Here is a 22,206-nt window from a genome sequence, read left to right on the forward strand (position 1 = left end):
TTTATATCACATGACCCCAGGCCTAGGGACCTCGGGATCTACAGCCTTAAAAACTAGTTACTACACCAACAGGCATAAGGCACAGTATGCAATATGTTTATATTCAGACCATGATATTATAAATTTTGCATTGATTTTAACATATGAATTATATTTAGCGTCAATTTTCCGAAACATTATTGAACTTTCCACGTCGTGTCTGGTCGTAATTTATGATCACAAAGGACCTGTCTCTTGTGTGATGACGGAAATTGGCTGAAACAGTGATAGCAGTTTAAATGCCTATTCAAATTTGAATTAGGAGGATGTTTTGATATTTATTATACGTTCGCACGGTTCGAGTTTTCTTTGTTACGTGTGTATAAAAGTTGAAGGTCATTTTGTAGATTATATTTACTTTCGAGGATTTTTATATGGAAATATATTACAAAATATATGAAAGAATAGATATAATAAATCGTTACTAAACCGTTTTATATATTTTGGCTTAAATGTAAAATAAGTATGACAAACGTTTTTTCTTGATTTAAAAATTAAAAAAGCATTCTGTCTCGAATCTCTAAATGTGGGTACTTTGATCGTGATTGACATATCAATTATTCAATCACACAAACTTTCGCATTCAGAAGATAGTAAAGTTAAAAGAGATATACTTGCATTTACAAATTGAAACCAGTATTCTATTTTTAAAAACCCAGATAAAATATTGTATAAAATCGATAAAGTAAAAGTTTCCAATAATCGAATCCATCAACGAAAATAATACCCACTTTCCTTTTAAGAAGATTCATTAAAGGGAAAGTGATATATTGCTGGCTTTGTTCTACGCTTTTGTTTCGCTATCAATCAACGCAAGAGTTCGTTAACCTCACGGTAAGGAAGACTTGTAAACTTTAGCAACAATGACGTAGCTAAACTGAAGTCTCATAACTTATGCGAATTTGTTTTGACGCGTCGTCGTGATCGTTGCTACATGACGAAGCATACCGGCCTATATAAAACCGAGTTCACACATCCTTACTAGTTTATTGTACACTTTAATTACCACTAACAATTTACGAAATAAATAATGAAAGACAATCTAGTTTCTAGAATAATCTGTATGAAAAAAAAAATATAATTATTTATCAAATTTTTATACTTTTATAGATACTGTTTTGTTCATTCGTAAAAATTTAAGCTAATATTATTTAATAATCTCGTGGATATAAATATAAAACAGCACGTCGTGTGCTCCCGTGTATATCTATCTTAATATAATCTGTCCGATATGTCACAGCGTCCATTACAGTGCGATTTATATTCAAGTAGCGGCTGAACGTCCACAATGAATGTGCAGTATTGTCTCAGTTGTTCAGATAATATAAGTTATCAAATATACATTCGCGAGCGACAGAAATTAAAACTAAAAGAATAACCGTAGCTTGCACTGGTCTGTTAAGGTTTGAGCTTATCATTAGTTAATACATTAGCGCCCCGACTGCTTCACACAGGTAAAATCCAATAAAATAACATCCACAGGACAACTTGTAAATCCACTACTTTATTCAAATTAAAATGTAACTAGCCTCTTGAAATAACCGATCGAATAAAGACAATCATAAAAATCGGTTTTCATCATCACCGACGAAGCTAGGAATTGTCGATTCCTCCTTAATGTAGTCGGCTAATAAATTGTGAAATGATCTACGCTTATGAAGTGCCAACTGGCAGTACATACATCCTCATTAGCGGTGAAGATATTTTAAAAAATATGCCTGTCATAAATCGGCAATTAAGATGAAATAATTCACACTATCACACACGAGATCGCAACACGCGTGTTTTATGATTTAGAAATCAAATGTACACGTTGGATAAATCTTTACGTAAGTGCGTGCAATCTTAATAGTGATAATTAACACGCTATAAGTTTCTTAAGAATATATATTGATAATGTTATTTAAATTATATGAGAGACTTATGTTCTAGTAAATTGACATTTCAATGGATACATTCTAAATTCTGTGAAGCAAAAACCTGAGAATGTCTATACTGTATGATTTATCAAAGACGTTGGTAAAGGTTAAAACAAATTAATAGTTGAATATTTGTTTTAAATTTTATTTTTGTAAACATTTCAAAATAATTAATTAAACGATTAATAACTGAATTGATGTCGGTTTTGTCGCTGGAATCTATATTTAGAAACCGTAGTCGCTTTACTTTTATTTAGGTTTATGATTGCTCAAAAGCGCTTTTAAGAGCCTTCTTGAATAAAGTAGGTTTTGGTTGAAACATTAATATTAAAACAAAAGCCTTAATCCTCTTACGGTGACAGTACTTACAAACGTCAGAAAACATTTTATTACTAATTGCTTTGCCAACGTAATGCTACTTTATTTGTTGATCGGTATAATTGCTAGTTTAGTCTGTATAGGATCGCCAATTAGACGACATAATATATTTTAATAAATATATATTACATTAGAAATTGTTAAATAAGTTTCTGTAAAATGTACAATAGAATTATGTTAATTAACATCTAAAATCTGTTTAATGTTAAAAGATTCAAATAATTTTACAGAAAATAGTCTTTATGTATGTTAGCGCAAGCGTCATCGAGTGCTAGACGTCACCGCTGCCCACACCCAATTCGCACCCTCTCACCCTGATTACATTAAGGATTTTCCACGAGAATGTACTTCAATTTTAGACTAACATATTTAAAAGCCTTTATATAATACTATCTTTGTTCATTATTTCGAAATCTTTTATAAAAAGGAAGACATTGTGACCTTTTGAAAATTTATCTTTATTTTTATCGAACCTAATTATTATATATATATATATAAAATAATTAGGTTTCGAGCTATTATTCCATACATAGATTATAACTTATTTTATAACAGGAATAGAAAATAAATCGTTATAATTCAGATAATTGCGCGTGCTTTTTAAAAGATACAACCTTGCCATATATGTATAATTAACCTTGACCAAAAAACCACCCTCTAATACCCTTCGCCCTATTCAAAGCGACCCCGACCTCCAACCCGGCGACGTAATTAGTCGTGTGGCGGTAAATTTACTTACGACGAAGCTAAAAATAGATCGCCTAATGGGACCTTCCACACTCCAATAAGTTGCGTGCGGTTATATAGAACACTAGGAAAGTTGTCTTGATTTATTTTATAACTTTAAAGCGCTAATGTTTTTATAATTAAATGTGTTCTAGTGGCATTACTCGCTGCCTTGTATTATGTTCGCTTCGATTAAAGTGTGCATCTATGCTTTTGAGCAGAAATTGTTACTATTGCTCTATAATTATGAGTACCTCCCACTCATATTGTGATTACGTTACATTGTTACTATTATTATATTACAAAAGAGGTTAATTAAGTTAATACCGCTTTATATAATTTTATAGATATCTAGACTCAGTAATTATCATTAGCCCATGTCAGTCCACAGCTGGACATAGACCATAGCACGCCATTGACTCTATCTTCACTTCCCCTCTTCCTATTCCGACAGACTTACTAATATCTGTTAATCTTACTGTTTAAATTTTACTAACATTGTTGTTACTAGGTCAGTCCACTCATTCGTCATTTATGATTTATTACTGCGCTGAAAATCATGTTACATAATTGCATGTTTATGATGTCTGTAGTACGGCACATATATGTCTAAATATATTATGTATGTTACGTATAGTTTCTAAGTCAACAGTCGCGGTACATTTTCGACGTTTCTATGTATAGTTCACCCGGAAAATTCTTAAACGAGGAAGTGTAATTTATAAAGAAAACACATCGTGTTTGTGTATCGCAATATCTTGCCCTACTCCCATATTAATTTCATTATGTAGATTACGAGGTTCAAACACACACCAGAATTGATTTAATCATTTGCCAATCGTTTCGTTTCATAACCAGCCGTAATAGGACGGACTACTGTTCTGACACATCATATAAATATTATGTAAAACAAACATCGCAAGTTTGACTATAAAGAGATCGCGCGACAAGCTGCTGTGTCGTACATCTACTTATATATATACTTATAGATATTTCTATACTATCATTGAATTAATGTTAGAAAATATATATATATTATTAATATGCTCATAATCGAGAATCTTTATGTGTGGCTATGTAAAATATACCTACATATATAATTACCCTAAATATCTATCTTTTAAAAATACAAATAAATTTCATAAGATGTTCATAACGCCGATCTGTAGTGTAACTAATATTGTTATTTATTCCTAAAATAATCGTAAAGCAGTGTTAGGAATGGAGACAACAAAGACAACAAAAGTAAAGGATCGAACTTCCGAAAAGCTATCGCAATATTGACAAATAAATATTTATTTATGTTTTTTATAAAGAACGATATTTGTATCATAAATAGTCCTAATATACATTTAAAACGATATGGACTTGTATCTGCTTTTATTGTCACAAGATATTTTATACATTTTTGTGTCATGATTATCCGCTAATCAATTGATTAATTCACGCAGACTGACCCCCAAATTGATTTGTTTACTCTCTATATATAGGTGACCTTAATGTAAACAAACCCTTGATTATAGGTCAATCGTGACCGAAAAAACGGTCTGATGGAAAATTTGCGGGGAGGCTTCCGTTTCATCGGGTAAACAGGCGTTCCATGAAGTAACATAAAAACCTGACATTACGCTCGATTGAGCCCCGAGATGAAAGGATCAAGTTGGAGCTGGATAGTGAATTGGGAAACCTGCCTCATAAATGGCGAAGGTTACACGCTTGTCACAGTCAGTATATAAAGAGTTGTGGTTATCATAATTCTAATCGTCGTATCTTTGCGAATATAATGAAATTCAGATGGCAATCAGATCATTTGATACTATCAAACTGATGAACTATCTAGGGGCCGGATAATGGAACCTCTTAATGGCTAGTAAGCACCCTTGAGTTTGGCCTCATTTGTATCTTGTGAAGCCCCATACATTTAAGTGACAAAAGCATATTTTGATTTTATAAATCTATAATAATTTATAAATCAATAATACTTGTAATAATAAATTGAGGCTGTATTAAAACTGTTTTGAATTAACGTATATTTTTTTTATATTTGTCTACTTAAGTAGTTTATTAAATAACTACTTAGAAAATAATATTTATATGTAATAATTTTAGTAACACATCGTTGTGAGATCGGGCGGACTGACGTTAGTTTACGAATGCGTTTTATTCGTCACGTGCGAAGCTCACGTGATTAAACAATGCTATACCCTAACGATCCCTTGAGCTTACATTGTAATTAATTGTATGGCATTTCATGGACGCGTAATCTTAGGTAACGCTCGCCATGCAAACATAATAACTTCAATTCTGTATCCTTCGCTTAATAAAGAATAATTTAAATGTTTTTCATACGAATATCGTAAGGATTTTATTACGAAATTTTGTTAACTAAAATTTTTAGGTCAGTGTCTGACGCAAAAACGTGCTTCGTTAAAATAATTAAATAAAGGAAGCTGGAGTGTGCGGTGAAGTGGCGCCGGGAATGTGTTCCAATTGTGGTTCGATGCTCGAAAAGCGATCTGTGTTTTTGGGGATGACTGCAAAATGACATACTTTAAATTTTCTTGCAATTACGAATCGGTAGAAAGTACTATATATATCGAGACGCCTCTAACGGGAACAATAGAAAATATCTCCTTTTTAGAAATATTTTAGTGAAGGATAGTGAAGGAAAAAAGTGTTATTAATTTCATAATAATCTATAAAATGTTATTTTACTTACTCAAATAAAATATTAAATTAAAATATAAAAATTTTAGAATACATTTTTTGCATCGATGCATTATTAGGGCACATTAGCCTGAAAAAACGATATTTGAATGAAAATTTAGGTTACGGATGTCGTTTGAAATGACGAGGATGCAAATATTGCTTTTTATTAGTCGAGCTTCAATTTTAATATAATTACATAACATTTCATAACAGTATGTTCTTTGTTGGGTTTTATAGCTAACATTATTCATACACTGAAACGGTTTCATTTGAAACCGCAACTGAATGATGCGATGGCAATTTAAAGATGTTCCGAATATTACTTCTTTTTCATTTAAGAACAACACATAGCTTTAAAATTTAAAACATTTCTAAATGGCGCAAACGCGAATTAAATCAATAATGCTCAATTATATAAGGATGTAATTTAAAAAAGACGCTTTGACAAACTATGTTAATGGTAAGTAAGATAATTCGTAATAGATACGCATCAGAACAATCAAATCAAAGTAGAAACTAAATGGTACAACAGTGCCTTTTTTAATATTAAACCTCCATTTTCTTATATTTAATTAGCAAAATTATTCGAATCGTGAAAGAGTTTACGAGGAGATGACAAAAAGAATAACAATACCAAATCGCGTCATCTGACTTGGATAAAATAATTATGGCTAATATATTTTATGATTTATTGTTACGTAAATATTGACTATGATTCATAGTAAATATTTACTATCTCTGAATGCGCCTAAATTTCTAGTGATGATCGATGCTCTGTTACAAATTCCATTCGATTTGGAGACGTAGGCCATTGTAAACCATTTCCATTGCCGCGGGAATTGTTAATAGTTCCATTGCCAAATATTTGTAATGTATCTTTAGAAACTTGAAATAGCTCGTTATGATAATATTGACGTCCTTGTTTACGGGGAAACAGTATTGCTAGTGTATATATTAATTATAACATATCTATTGTAATTAATAAATTTTTAGTAAATTGAAGATACTCAGTTCAAACATGGGCATGAATTTTCAAGCGCTTAATTTTTGTTTATAAATCGTCTTGTGCTTCGCGTTGAAGGAAATCAGCACCGGTTGTATAAAAAATCTGTAACATGCTTGCGTACATGGAGTAGCGAAGTAGAATAAACTGCAATCCTTAAAACGCTGGTAGTATGTATAAATAAATTATTTTAACATATGAATTTATTTAATTAAGACCAAATAAAAATTAATATTATTGTATTATATCTATATTCTTAAACAACGATTGAGGTTTAGGTTAATAATAATAATAATTTTATCGATATTTTTATGTCGCTGCAGACTGTAAAAGAAACACAAGTAACACAGAAAAACACCAATGTTTACGAATAGCGTAAACGTAGAGTAATAAAACATCGGAGTAAGACATAACTCAAGTAACCTACGCAACATCAACGTAATGTGGGTCGCGTTACGACGTACGGAACTCAATTTAGGCGGGGATTAACTGATTAGGATTCGCAAATTCTAGAACGACCCCTCGGAAAACGAAACTGAATATTTCCACCGATATACGTTGACCGTTCCATTTGCGTCTGTTCGTGTTATGTTGCATCGCTGACGGCGAACATTATTATCACTTTAAAAAGTAGTTATTGCGATTGTTAATTCATCTGAGTGCCGAACCAACGTAAATCCATAGAGATTATTATGATTATAGATAGTAATAAATGCGTTTTTCTTCTGAAGTTATTTTTTTAGTTTGATCGTACTTTGTTTATTTCTATGACATTGACCTAATTTATATTTCGCAGAAAGTGTTCGAGGATGCGATGTTCATAAAAACGTGAAACGAAGTTACGAATTGGGTTGTTTAAGATAACCTTCACGCTATTAAGATAACGCCTTTTAAGATTTTAACGACAAAGATATTTATTATCTCAACAGATCAGGACGCGCTTCCTTCCTTGACTGAAGTGTCTTGAGAATACGATAATCGTTCAAGAGTTGAAAACCTTCGATGAGTGTCGAGATTGAAATCGGTTAACCGAAACGTTTGCCAAATATTGATGTATAATCAATAACTTATCAATTTACGTAAACATTTTCATTTCTGATTGAAATCTCTGACTGAATTTGTAAACATTTTACTATAATTATACCAATTTCAAGTAATGGACGAAACACTTAAACGAATAAGTTGTCCATTTCGTCTGCCAATTGGGGGTAATCATCAGTAACTGTCGTCTATATTAAGAGTATTTTTTAAAATTAACGTAAACGAGTGTTTATAGAATTATGTTAAGGAACTATGTTTTTGTTCAATACATCAGGTCACTATAATCGTAACGCGTCACAAGAGATAAGTATCGGGTTATATATGGCCGAGTTCCGTGAGTCTCAAACTTATAATTTCAGATAGATGAAGTGTCGATTATTTGTCATTTTTACGAGGCTCCTTCCTCACCATAAATGGTGATCGTCAACCACACACGTTGTCCGTCGATTACGCAAAAACTATAGCGCCCTGAAATTAAGCCGCCGCCGTCGACGGTCGTTAACGACATGTCTTCACGCCGAAGGAAGTGATTATTGTTTATTCTTATAATTGCCGGGACAGGAAGCTGTGACTTACTGCGACATGTTAAGTAGCCGCGCCTCACGTGTTAAACGAAATAAAGCAATTCATCAGGGGAGAGATAATTAAGTGGCTCCAATTATAAGCAATTTGCGTCAACGCGATGCGACTGAAGAGATACTATCCCTTATGGCAGGTTTGTTGAACTTTTTTAGGTTTAAATGAAAGGCGCAGCGTTTCGTATAACTTATGTAATGGCCAGAGAAAAGCTCTTTATCTTGTCTTTCCCTGTAGTCCTCTAAGGGGTTCGTTACCCTTTTAAAAGCTGTTCTTCTACAAACTTTGACGCTTACCACAAATCGTGGCATTAGCCACGCAGCCTTCGTATAGTTCAACGAACTAAAATGTTCATTGAATATATCCGTATATATGTATATTACTTCGTGTTGTCTGTTTTATTGTAAAAAAAAACAGCTTGTGTAGTTAGTCTATAAGCACGTGAAAATGTAGTCAGAATTTAAGAATTAAACTAATCTAGTTCTTCCTAATCTCAGTATATGACATTATCAAATGAATTACAATCTTGGTGGTAGGGCTACGTACAAGCCCGTTAGAGTAGGTATCATCCATTCATCACATATTTAACCTCCATTCAACAATACTCAGTAATGAGTTCCGGTTTCAAGAGTGAATGAGTTTATAGGCACAAAGGATATTAAATCTCTTATTTCTCAGGTTCGGTGGCGCATTTGTTTTATAAGGAATGGTTAATATTCCTCACGGCGTCCATGTCTATGAGCAATCGCGACCACTTACTTACTCATCTCAAAATACTTTTATCATGTCTCCATAAAATAAAAAAAGCATAATATTAAGCGAAATTATGTCTACAGGGACAATTTTATTGCTTTGTTTTGGATAAAGTGTTGAAATGACGTAAGGTCGTATGTACCTACGCTGGCATTCCTCGCACCTGCTTCACGTGGGCTCGTTCATTCATTACGAGTGGTCACTCAACGCATAATATTGAATGAGGTTTTATTGGTATTTAGGACAATTAATTCAGACTTACAAATCCGTACATACTTATATACTTTAAGGATTTTGTACTTGGCTATAGAGGTCGTAGTCAATAAACTTTTCTGGTGGAATCTCTGATGTTTTATTGGAATCAGTTTTCTCATATATAACATTTCAGTAAAGTAATAGTCTTTACTTGCATTTGTTTTCCTGAAGTATATTCTATTTTTAGAAACAATTATTATGTGCGTCATGTTATAACTTCTCTCAATAAAAGTAAATAATAAAATAATAATAAAAGTAAAGTAAGTAGTACTATATAACACAAAAAATATTCATAGTACCGGTATACCTTTTATAGTTCGTTTAAGTTTCATAAAATAAGTAATAATTTTAAATATTACTTTTGCATATTGACATAGTCAGGAATTATTGATGTCATGGAATTATCGTACTCATGAATAGTTATGACATCATTTTGTTAAGCCTACAATATATATGTATAATTTTATATATAATTACGTAATATACGTATTATTATTAATATATTTATGAAATTAATAGCTTAATCTGTATAATTTATAAAAGGTAATCTTCTAACACACGCTGTCTATTTGTAAACACCTCTGAAACATTCCTGTCTGCCGAACAAGGCGACATTATCTCATTAATACGGCCCACACCCGACGAAGTTCAGTTAACCTTGCATTTGAGCCTGCGGTGGGCAGAATAAAACAATGCTATTACTTTAAAAATATATACATATATATATAAAAAAAGATTCGAATTTCAAATTCGACATATAGTAGTCTTAAATTATAAATTTATATTTTGCTTATATGTGTTTTCAAATACATGTAATCTCAAAAACTAACGAGCTCATTTGCATATTTTAAGAGGTGTATTCGTTCTATTATTTAAAATTTTTTTTTTTTCTTTTGCGCAAATGTTGGAAAATATGTGTACTGGGCTTCATAGTGTGCAGTTTAATAAAGTTTAACAGAAGGCATTTGCTCTCAGCGTGTTCCACATAAAAGCAACATTTCATTGTACATAAATTGTACAAACATAATTATTCATGTCTCGCTCATTCATTTTTAATATAAAAACGTAGAGGAAGAACCGAGTTTTCAGTTGCCCGAGTGCCCTATATTGTAACGAGCAGCAAAACTGCTGATGGAACTGAACACTAATGAGGCACTAGACAGCAAGTACGTTGAATAGAATTGTGCTTAAATTCCTTTTTTTTTAACTAGTAATAGTTATTTTTTTATCTGTCAGGGCATTGTCTATGGAAATAAAAAAAAATTGTACGTATATTCATTATTATTGAATCCAAAATGGGATGTCTCCTTAAAATCAGAATTTAACAATATTCATTCGTAATGACTCTCTAAATTTACATTTATTAGAAAACGAAGATCTTCTCAAGCATTTTAGTCATTTTTCAGTTAGTCATCATTCGGTCCATTTCCTTATATATAGATACATATAATATATTTATAGCGAGACGAGACTGAGAAAATAAACCAGAGAAAAATAAATAATTATGAAAGTTAACCATCGAGTGAACGAACTTCGTACGATTGGTATTATATGGTTTTATAAATTTGAATTAAATTTCTCTATTAATATTACTTCTGAAGTATTTCATGCAGGAAATTACAGTGAGTGGATTGCGGCCCACATAAGTACTGAGCGCTCCATTCATTAATTTATACGTGGTTATTAAAAGCCCATTTTTATTTAAAATAAACTTACGCACAAATTTATAATTTATAATTCTCGGCGATGGCGAATTTTATTATTAGCATTATCATAGATGAATATTAGAGCTTGTTTAAGTTTATATAATATTTACTGTCTGGTTTTATTTATAAAAACATAATTGAATGATGAACAGGCAGAGGTACTTTAATATAATATTAGTAAATCTTTATGTTTAACGTTTTGATGTTAACATCTGAGAATGGGTGAAGTGAGTAATTTCAATTTTATTTATCTTGCGTGTGGCATCTATCGTGCGTAATCTAATCCCATGAGCTGCTCCCGAACCAATATCAATTACTTGACGTTAGAACGTGTTTATGGCCGGATAACTTTTAACGTTCGAGATTTAACGTTATAAAGAATTATTTGTAACAGAATATTGAGATACTTACAGACTACTTTTGAGATGCTTATGTTATTGAGATACTTACAGTAGATATGTACATCCAACTGGAGTAGTGACCCCGTTTTGTTTTAAAGGGGTAAATAATACGCTAAATTTTAACCAAAGGATCACTTTCAAAACAAGCTAATTACAGCCTTAAATATAATATATCATAAGGACTAAATTTAACAAACATAAAGTATTGTCTTGGCATGTAATAACAAGATTTATAATTATTAGTAACCTCACAAGAAGCTTCACTTATTATTTTACTATTTAGGGTAAGAACCGTAATGATGGGTCTTGAAAAGTTTGAGAAACGATGATAAATAGTAACGATTACTCATTATTGAGAGAAATAAATGCCTGTCTGTCCATCTGTAAATGCGCGTTTCACAGCGTAATAATAACCTATCATGTTACTACTTTTTACTTGAGTTCAATTTTCTCATACAACTATATTCATATGCAAAATTGAGGATGACTATATCAATTCTTAAATTGTTATTTAGCAGAGATAATAGCTCTTTTAAAATTTCTCACTTAAACTCACTTTTTCTCTTGATCGTGATACGTTGGGAAGTGATATGCAACATTACCTATAATAATTATAGCATTCAAAAGATACACGTGTCAAAATAGCGATCCACCGCAAGTCTCGAGAGACTCGAGGCGAGTTTAAACAGAATACCACTGCTGCAGTGATATAGTAAGTGAGAAATAATTCATATCCATTTTCATAAATTCTCATGCTTTCAAAACACTTATTTAACATTAAACTATCAACTTTAAATATCAACAGTCATCGTATAATAGAAAAAGATGCTTGAGTGCCCGTGAAAATATCGTAATAAATTCCTTTAGCAATTTTCATATATTAACTCTGACGTTCGTTGCCTGCGGTTTCAATGGAATATGTATGGGGAATTTGTCCTTGGTGAGGTCTGATACATAGCTCTTGGATTGTAAAACATTTTCTATTTCATTGTAACTTGTTAATTTACAAGGGCTTAGGGCGTTTTCATACATTGTAAGACGTCTGTAACGATGACATACATCTGGTTTTGAAATACTTTAAATATTCAAGTTCTATTAAGTTCATTAAATCGAGTTTTGTGAATTAATGTAAGTAAATACAAAATAAAAAACATAATTCACGCTTAGTAAATAAAAAAAAGATAGTATGGAAGTTCATTCGCTTATTGCTATTCATATTTCTTTGGGTTGAATATATTGGAAGGAACTTAAACAAGTAATATCTACTCTTATTAAACTCAAACAAGGCAGAGAACTCCAAATATTCTAATAAACCCGTCGGTTGCGGTTTTACGTAAAGTAACGCTCTAATAACTTTTGTATTAAATTAAAACAGTCAAGGTTAAAATTAACATCTTTCCTATAAATACTCTTCTCAATCTAGATAACAAAAATGAGTACTAAAAGTGTTATTTCCAAGAACATTTCCACGGTCATACCACGGATATAACGAGACGAGAGAGCGTTTATAAAATAGGTTAACAAAAAACAGACACTAAGTATAACCAAACTTAGGTTACTTCTCAATTTACAAGGTCTATAATATAACACATATTTAAACTTTGTGAACTGACGAGTAGAGACTAATATTATTTATTTACATATGCGGATTAATAATTAATGCTTTCATTTTAAATTCAAATAAACGTCAAACAAGCTATATTTTTGTATAAAGGTGATGTTCTGACTGACTATCAACGTATCACCTAAACTATAACCTAAGCGACATAGTATGTACAGGTCTTCATAAAATACGTACATAAATGTTATTGGGATTAGATAAACAAATTGAAAAATAATACATTTTGTTTAACTTTCCACATGTATCGACCGGCAGCGCTAGTATCGTATAAAAGCATACATTTCTGAGATATTCTTCCAAGTACGTATCTCTATCACAATGAGTATCACAATCATGTCCTCTACTAAAGCAACAAAACTGCGTCGCGATGACATGCAGTTTGTTGCAGGAAGATTTGTAACAAATCGCAAGACCTCATATTAGTTACATGTGATAATATCCTTAGTGCTATTTTCGAAGCAAGTATTACCTTCACCTTCTTAGTACAGTGCTAGGCCATAAATAGTCATGGCAAGCTGAGGCGAGACAAGGCGAGACAAGGCGAGGCGTAGGTGTACTGCGATTAGGGCTGGCGAGTTCAAATCATACAACACATTTTCAGTAAAATTAAAAATAAATCTTAATAATACGTACCTTTCAATCATATTCAGTGTTTGTAGTTGTTATAATCACAAATAATATGTTTTATATTCATTTATAACATTGTGACGTTCTAATATAATAATGCTAAGTCAAATAAAAAACAGAACGATGACAACCCTGACTGCAACTAGACCGCGTTTGAAATATCTTAAAGTAAAGTTTTGTCATTGTATTGAATCCTCATTTAAATAATATATCTTCCATACAATCTCCTTGTATAAGGAGAAGCGATAATGTTTATTGTAAATGAATATCATCTGTATGTATGTTTGATGATAAAGAAGTAACTACTGAGTTATTTGCCGTTTCTTCACATCACAATCTTCATTCACAACAGATAGCTTTATATAAAATTTAATCTTGCAAAATGTCGTAAACGATTCAAAAGTGATTCTTGAGCCTACTTGAATAACGAATGCTTTGATTTTGTTTTTGGTTTAAAATTAATTGCCCTTCGTTTTAAATATATGTAATATTCATTTGATTTATAAGACTTTCTTGTAGAGCATAGCCTTAAAGAATCGTGTACCCATAGTTATCCGTGGCTACTCGAAGGAAGTGCGGCCGCGATTCGTGATCCTCTTAAAGGTTCGGATTATCCTCGACACGTAATCATTTAAAAGGACGAGCTTTTGCGTACTTACGACTGCGAATTCTAAGGTTTAGTAGCTATCACGGTTTGTCGATCTAATGTGGCCGCAGCCTTACGTGAAACCTGTCCTGTCGCGGTGTCTATTTCGTCACGCAAATGTGTTTGATCCCTAAACCTAGATTTACGTGTCCAAACGAGTCAACAACAACCAATACACGTTCTATTGCCTTTTGGTAAAGTTGTTGTTTCGATCAATAAACACAAAAACGTTTTTATAATTAGTATACTCTGTCATTGAGCAAGCATGGCCCGGTAGAGATTTTATTATAGTTACGTCACTGAAATTTCCCTGTAATTATTTATACTTGGTTAATTCGTTAAAAACGGGTCACGGAATACATTCCGAATTGTATTATCGCGAACAATGCATAATCCTGCAAATAAAATTTTAATCGTTATATAAATCACACGGTTTAAAAAACTCTAAAACTCGAAAAACGACGCATTTGTGCCGACAGTTAATCATAAGCGTGATAAAAGTTAACACAGTGTAAAGACGTGGTCGAACAGACCGAAAGGCACATCGTGAAGTATTTCACAACTATGTATTGTAGGTATAAGACTTATATATAGCTTAACTGAGTTGTATCTCGTCGATTCTATTATCTTACAAGTTATTTTCCATTAATAATAAACAACTGTCTCGTTATAGTAGTAGTTACATTATATGGCTGCAAGTATCGAAGTGCTTCGTAGGTTCAAATCCCGGTTCCGATCAATTGAAAGTAATTGGGTTTTTCTATCAATGAATCCTGAGATGAGGAACGGAATGTTAGACTTCCGTGGCAAGAAGAACAGATAAAGCCATTTTCCTGCGGATCGTAACGGATTGTCGCATGTCGGATTGGACTATGATAATGTGAAAATAGAGATAAATTCTAAGACTGTACGCACACACAAATATACAAAAACACACACATGTACTATACTATTACTACACTGACCGATGTGATTGAAATCCAAACTGGCCTTCTTAATTTAAATTGCTATCAATATTACTAATCGAATATTGACAGCATTAAATGTAATTATATTTTCCGATGTTCGTTTTATTAACCTCACGTATTTTATTTCGAACGTAAATAGTTGAAATGTATGTCAGAATAAAACTAAAAGTGTTTAAAAATCAAGTAGGTATATTATAATATTACCTTCCTCTAATTTAAATATAACGTAATCGCTGGCTTTTGACAAATTTCCGTTATATTTATTTAGTGTCAACATAATCAATATGTATTTGGTGTAACGACTTTGTTATGACAATCACTATAAATTGTATAAATTAAGAATAGACTAGATACCAGCCGCGACTTCGCACGGGTAAGTGAGAAGTTTTAAAACTATGACAAAAATTTTAATAAAATACAAACATCGAGCAAAACGAAGTTACCTCCTGTATTCTGCTATAATATTACGATTATATTTGTTATTCCTGACGTATTTCGTTATAAAGATGCTTTACCTACAGTTACATAAGGTTCATCTAAAAAATATGCCACATATAAACCACATACATTCTGTGTTTGTACGAAAATAAGTAATTTTTGCACGAATCCGACCAATGAAAGGACAAATCAAACTCAGTTCTATATAGTACTAGAATGATTTACAATAAATACAGTCTAGATAATCATTTAGTCTGATAAAATAATGTCGTTCCATTTATTAAGATATCGATACTGGATTAGAGATATTATTTCGATTGATTAATTTGTATCGAAACGCTTAGCAATGTTATTTGTTGATTTAAAGTTGAATATACGACATATCTTACTGCTATATATTCGATAAATGTTGAATTTATAAAGTATTAATTCTAATTCGTATGCTTTTTATCTTAACACTTTTGAATTGTCATTTATAAAAATTTGAAGGCAAAGCTTCGCTACCATCGACTTGGAATACACATTCTACTGTGGACATAAATACTTCGCTATTATATATAATGGTGTGGTATAAATATTATTTTTTTAAGGAACGCGCGTAAGCAAATAAACCATTGATAATAGCTCTTGAACATAGACAATGACAATTTGAGAAGTATGAATATTTCTTACACTGTGAATTCGCCATCGATCATGAAGAAGGCATATGAAGTTATTTTTGAGTGTAATATTACTCTAACTTCAAGGATGGTATGGCGGTAAAATAACTGTCGAGAACCTAACTATGAGTTATAAAGGTAATTGATATTAATTAGATTAAAAATCAAATTTGATATTTTGGTGAATCTTACAATTTTCACGCTTGATTTATGAGAAGGATAGCAATAAGAGTCGACTAGGATGCAGATATCAGGGCAGATCAGCGAAAGCCGTGGCGGACGATCGTGCACTTTTTATTGAAAGCAGGAAGTGGACAACAAGTTGAACAATCCGTTCACTTCAATTATTTTCATAGAAAGTTACATCAGTAATGTCTTAACACATCAAATAATTTTATTGATTCTATAAACGATTTATTAATGGCGACATTATTTATTAAATCCTATTTGTCGATGTACCTAACATTATATTTGTAGAGAATTTAATTGAAACTAGTGCAGTGCAGGTCAAGTTAGACTTAAATAAAGTAAATAAAAAATCACATGAAATTTAAAATTACAGCAACGGAGGTAAAAAAAATATTTTGATATAAAAGAGGTGTGCCTGTGAATTGAAAACATGAAACGTAAACGAAGATCGCAAATTCAAACTCGTGTAAGTAGCTTATGTTGTGTTGGTGTGCAAGTGTGTACTTAATCTTGTGTCTCGCCTCAGTCGTGATAGACATTATCAGTCAAATTCTGCCATACGTGTTTTCCCTAAGCCGCATTTGATGCAGTGTGTACGGACAGGTACTTTTATACTAATTTAATTCCGTAACATAATCTTATTCAGGAGGGGATTCGGTAATGAGAATCGGAACTGACCTATCAAACTGAATATCACAGAACTAGATTCTCCTGTGTCAAAAGTCAATTGGCATAAACTGCGCTTATAACTTCGCTTGAGCCACTAAACCGTTATCTTTACACTAATAAACGTCTTGAAATGCTAGCGTTCAGTTCTCAGAACGCCTAAATCTAGCTGCCGGAATGTCTTCCGTGAAAGTGAATTTCATATTCACGTAAAATGATCCTTATAATAACGAGTGTAGGGCGAAACGGTCGAAGACTCATAGAGGGGGTTATCGATGTTAAAGCGATGCCCGTTTATTGCGTCGAGAAATATGTTAGTCGTATTAATGAAATAGCAAACGGTTTCCAAAGAAAATTAACAGTATTGTCGCTCTTTGATCAGTCGTGATGGAGAGCCTAGTCTGCAAGATTATATTCGTAAGACAGTTTCTACTTTGAAATAGATAAATTTAGGAAATATCATAAGAGAACACAATTATGGTTTGCACGTGTATTTGTATTTTCTTCTTAATGAACTCGAATAATTTAGAAGTAAATAATAGAATTTATTTATATTTAGAGTCAGCGTAATTAAGTGCTCTAGGGGAATTGTGAAATCTGTCACTTTTATCTAAACAAAATACGCATTTAATTTTTAATGTTTAAGATTTGTGTTTATGTCACTTTGTTAATTTTATGTAAATACATTGAGCGTAACGAAATTAAGCTGTAAATACTTTTGTGATTGTTCATTTATGTTATTTTGATAACAATTTATATTTATGAAATTTATTTTTGAGTTTGTTTAGTTTATGGTATACCGTACCGTTCAATTTCCATCGTGTCTCCATCGCACTGTGTCCTCGCGGCACAAATACAAGGCACAAAAAATCTAATTAGATTTTTCATAATTACTCAAGTGAGTTACGTATTATGAAAAAAATATTAATCAGAAAAAACGAAAACTTTTTATCCGTTATAGAATACATTGTAGAATAGACTAAAATTTCAGATCTATCGGGCAGGTTGAACTGCTATAAAATTCAGTTGCTAGATTTGAATGGTATATGTATGGTGAAGAAACGAAATGTTTGTAAAACAATAAATTAGTGAGGTCATCTTTAAATTTTGCTAAAAGTAACTAACACTTAGCTAAATTTATTTATAATTTTTTTTTTTATGATTCTTTTACTCTACGAAGACGAAGATGAAATTAGAAACCATTTTACATTGAAGAGCACACAACTCGAAAAATCCAAAATAACAATAAATTACAAAAGTAGTATAAAAATACGGACGCGATCCGGTCCCGTGTAAAGAATTTGTCGTTAAATTCTTCTCGAATATAACGCTGCGCCATCTTTTAATTTACTACATAAAGGAGGGACGACACCCGTCTCTTACGTAAGTAAACGATTTTATGTGTCGCAGTGTTGTGACATTTACAGTTTTGCGGGAAAGGTCGCATTTTCCGAAAATAATATCGTTTCGAAATATTATAGGCAACGTTTTGATAACTTCTTGTACTTTGATTATAACTCGAGAATATATTCCAGGAGATCTACCGACGGTTTATTTATTTATCATTAAGGACAACTTACAAAACATACACCATTTAGAGTTTAAAAATAAAGGTAATTACATTTTTAGCTTAGTGTTGTTTCAATTAAAAGTTATCACGGCATGGAAAAGGACAGTTTTATCTATTAACCTAACACAACTTTTTTCTACTATATTATATAAAAAGGGGAAAAAAATACTAACAATAATAATACAATACAAAAGACAAGACAATTACAAATTACCAACTAATTATTAATTAGTTTAGTTGCATATGCATGTGCCCTTTGAATATTTATATGTCTATGTAGACTTTTAAAGCTGAGAATACATCGAAAAATAATGGCCACAAGTACACGTACACTGGTAAAGTACTATGACGTTTGGCGATTGTCAAGCGTAGTTGTCAAGCACTCCAGTTGGCTCATTTATTTTAGTTCTTTTGAAGACACTATCTAGTTATATTATAAATAAAATCTAAAATTGTAAAATATTCAAATTTTAAACATATATTATGATGTCCATCGACGCCATAACGTACATATCCAATACCATAAAATTTTGTTATTGTCTCTATATTTATAAAAAATTAGTATTATGAATTAAAAAAAAAACGAATTATCTATTTCCTCGTGACATAAGCAAACATAATATCTTTCATTTGATTCTTTTGAGTGAGATAGTTTGACAGTTTGGTACTAAAAATATTAACCGACGTCAAAGTAGTTTTTTTTAAAGATTGACATCTGTTGTTTAATTTAAGTGTTAGCACTGGCTTACAATAGAAAAATAATTATTAAAAAAAATATGCATTTGAATAAAGAAGGTTATCAAAATATGAAATATAGGATAATGGGCAGAGCGACATTGAACAGACATATAATTGCTAAAAAAGCAAAAACAAATATAAGTAAACCGATTCAATCTGGTTTTATTAAAACAGGAGTTAACAAGAAACTTCCATGTGTTTTATATACGTATTTTCTTGTGTATTTTTATGATTTGATCCAGATAGACTTTTTTATTTCAGCTCGTGACCTCGACAAGTTCTCAATTGAAACGACAAAAGTTTAAACCCGAAAATAACATTTAAAAATGTTTTTTCAGTAGTCTGGATTTTTTTTTGTTTTGATAGTATATTCTTAATAATGTTATTCATATTATATAAATATTATTTAATGTAGTAATACTAATTAATAAAATTGTCATTGTATTATAATACGTTTTGGTTAATTTATGTTGTAATACTTTTAGTATCTGATTGTAAAACTAATAATTATTTTTAATTCAATTTTTAAATTATAGCGTCGCAACTGAGTTAAAATGCATTAAGCTTCAGTTTTAAAAAATGTATAAATGTTTATCAAAGCGGAAGGGGGTCATTAATATCATCAAATATTATAAGCGATATTATCCGAAATACAAAAAACATCCATACGTTCGATTTATAAGGCTTGCAATAAGTATATAAGGAGAAACATGTGGGCGTATTGTTTATAGGTTTTACCGTGAAAACACGTCGGAAACAACAAATTACAGGTAAGTGCTTTATGTTTGCGCGTCACTTGAGCTGTTTAGGAACTGTTAAGAACGAGGTCTCGACAGTATGTGATAGACTTGTATCTCGATGCAATAATATATAGAGTTAACCTCAACATGTAATACAATTTAGTAAGTAATAAAATTAAAACGTAACGTATCTTGCAATTATGTGAGTAATAGTGATGTCTATTTAATTTATTATCTTAATTTTGTTACTTTGTACGATATAATAGTAACGGGAACCGTATACGTACATATATATTATCTTTTAGTTTAGAAAAAGGCTCTTGCAATAACTGGGTTTTGAGGTAACATTTTTTTTTCGTATGTCATAAATATTAAAAAAGGCTACGTGTTTGTACGTGTTCTACAGTGAGTAATTGTCTAAAAATGTCAATTTCACATTTATGAATGAAATAATAGATACGTAGGAGTAGCCGTCTTCTGTTTCAGATAGGTATTGTTGTATAACTTAGTCCCTAATCATCATCCTCATCATTAAACTTCCAAATTTGAAATCAATAAATCTCATACATCTTTCTTATACGTGACATTGGCAGAATATTTTGCACTCAAAAGCGTACTTACACGTCAAAAAATAAAAAAGTACTGTTCTATAACATAATCATAAAATATCTAATTTACAATGTAATTAAAAAATATTTTTAATAAATTGATAACATAACGTCGCAACAAACACATCTGTCATGTTCGTCTTTAAATGGCCGTTAGGTGTTAAGGTACGAGGAAGCCAGGTGCTCGCGTCTTTATGGCGAACAGGAAATGTTACGACGATTCTTATGATAAGGAGGATATCTATGGAATTCATAATTATACGGATCCTTATGGCGATAATTAAAAAAAAATATTGTCATGGAACTTTTATGTTCATAATAATATAAAGTTAAGTTGCGCTTAACCGCTTGATTATTATTTCGATGTTATAACCGATATTAGAACCATAGTAAGTCTAATAAACAATTGAAATAACTAACGTTAAATGTGAAGCTACGTTACGTGCGAACAAAACGATGATATGAAAAATTCCACATAAACAATATTCCATTAGCAGCTATCATCAAAATATTTGCCTTGCGGTGGAAAGCGTACGCTCTATGAAATAACATGGATGACATTTATCCGTAAAGCAAAAATGTAACGATACCATTAAAAGAATTCGAAAATCAACAGAAAATATCTAATAATAATTCATACACAGCTTTTATTCTTTTTTTTTTTTTTGTAAATTTAATTTTAATTATGTCACATAAGAAAAAAACATGAAAAACTCATTTTAAAAAACTTTTTATGTATCATTGTGTATTATCTATTATTAGAAATACATAATTATTTATTCAGTAGCAGTTACATTAATATTGTCTTAGATTTTCGCGATTATTACACATTGAAATAAAACTAGTTTTTAACGGATTTAATCGCGTATATTAATTATTTTAACATCCCGTCTGCCCGTGACCACGAACACTGCAAAGTGCTCGAAACGTCGGGATGTTAAAATAATTAATATACGCGATTAAATCCGTTAAAAACTAGTTTTATTTCTACATTAATATTATCAAAAAAAAGTATAAGATTAAGATTTCATAAAAAAGTGTAATCGATTTCAGAACATTATCCGTATTGCTTTGAAATTAATCCAATATTTTTCCCGTCCCGATTTTTGTCAATTTTGATTTTATACCGACCTCAGAATTGTTAGGTTGACGAAATTAACAAATAATAGAAAACATGTCGTGTACTGTATTTATTATGTGACATCAACAAAGACGGCTAGCCTTAATAGC

General features: G+C 31.3%; 1 protein-coding gene across 6 annotated transcripts in view; it reads right to left on the minus strand.

The window, feature by feature from the left end:
- Positions 1-22,206, minus strand: part of LOC125064516 (rho GTPase-activating protein 21) — a 317,454-nt gene that overhangs the window by 46,290 nt on the left and 248,958 nt on the right. The gene's annotated exons all lie outside the window — the stretch shown is intronic.

Source organism: Vanessa atalanta, chromosome 6 (assembly GCF_905147765.1).
Source record: "Vanessa atalanta chromosome 6, ilVanAtal1.2, whole genome shotgun sequence".
NCBI classification, from domain to species: domain Eukaryota; kingdom Metazoa; phylum Arthropoda; class Insecta; order Lepidoptera; family Nymphalidae; genus Vanessa; species Vanessa atalanta.